The sequence below is a fragment of the Eschrichtius robustus genome, chromosome 1 (genome assembly GCF_028021215.1).
Source record: "Eschrichtius robustus isolate mEscRob2 chromosome 1, mEscRob2.pri, whole genome shotgun sequence".
NCBI classification, from domain to species: domain Eukaryota; kingdom Metazoa; phylum Chordata; class Mammalia; order Artiodactyla; family Eschrichtiidae; genus Eschrichtius; species Eschrichtius robustus.
In genome coordinates this window covers 13146095-13147311 of record NC_090824.1, presented here as the reverse complement: position 1 = coordinate 13147311, position 1217 = coordinate 13146095, and the positions used below count along the sequence as shown (strand labels likewise).

At 42.9% G+C, this 1217-nt stretch overlaps 1 non-coding gene across 1 annotated transcript; it reads right to left on the bottom strand.

Moving 5' to 3' along the window:
* Nucleotides 1–823: 823 nt before the first annotated feature.
* Nucleotides 824–896, bottom strand: TRNAW-CCA (transfer RNA tryptophan (anticodon CCA)). The gene has a single exon. It is a non-coding gene; the product is annotated as a tRNA-Trp (tRNA).
* Between the last annotated feature and the right edge of the window lie 321 nt (nt 897–1217).

The following is a 1217-nucleotide window of genomic DNA, read 5'->3' as shown; positions in this document are numbered from 1 at the left end:
TGTTTATCTACCATTTAACTTTTCTATAGTTTATTTCTTATCATTTTAAAATTTTGAAACAATCACAAAGTGACAGAAAAATTGCAAGGGCGGTACCAAAAAAAAAAACAAAACACCTCTTTTTTTCTTGAACTCTTTGAGAATAAGATGCCCTGATCCTCATCATTTTGCCGTACTTTCCTGTGTTTTTCTATAAACAGAGACACTTTCCTACCTCACCACAATGCAACCACCAACACCGGGAAGCTGACACAGATTCATAGCCTCCATGGAATCCCCAGACTCTCTCCAGGGTTTGCCAATCATCGCAGTAGCGTCCTTATCACAGAAGGACCAGCTCAGAATCACTCTCGCGTGCACGGATGTCTGTTTGTCTCCTGCAGGCTAGAAGAGCTCCTCAGTCTCTCCTGGACTTTTATGACCTTGACACTTTTGAAGATCACAGACTTTGTAGAATGTCTGTCTAAGGTTTCCTCATGGTCAGATTCAGGTGATGCATCTCTGGCAGAAACATCACAGCAGTGACACTGTGTTCTTCTTGCACCCCGCCAAGGGGTTCACCATTGTGATTTGTTTCTATACTAATGATGTGCACTTTGATCCCATGATTAAGGTGGTGTCTACCAGGTTTCACCACTATAAAGTTAGTCTTTTCCTCCTTTGTGATTAATAGGTATTTTATGGGGAGGTACTTTATTTATTTATTTATTTATTTAGGCTGCACTGGGTCTTAGTTGCGGCACACGGGATCTTCATTGCAGCATGCGGGATCTTTTAGTTGCGGCATGTAGACTCTTAGTTGCAGCATGCATGAGGGATCTAGTTCCCCGGCCAGGGATCGAACCTGGGCCTCCTGCATTGGGAGCAAGGAGTCTTACCCACTGGACCACCAGGGAAGTCCCTCGGGAGGTACTTTGAAACTAGGTAAATATCCCATGCCTCATCAACTTTAATTGTTTTTTATATCCGTATAGACTTATGGATTCCTGTATTAGTGAGTTATACTCCATTCCCATCATTATTTAAAGCGCACTTTGGCCCCAGTTTGGCCAGTGAGAGCCCCTTCAATCTGTGTCCTTTCTGTATGGGCCCATCATTCTTTGAGAACATCCATGTGCTTTCTGGCATGACAAGATGTTCAAGGCTTATCTTCTGTTCTTGCCCCAGTTCTGGAAATCAACCTCTTCTCCAAGGAGTCTTAATTCATTTTAATGGAA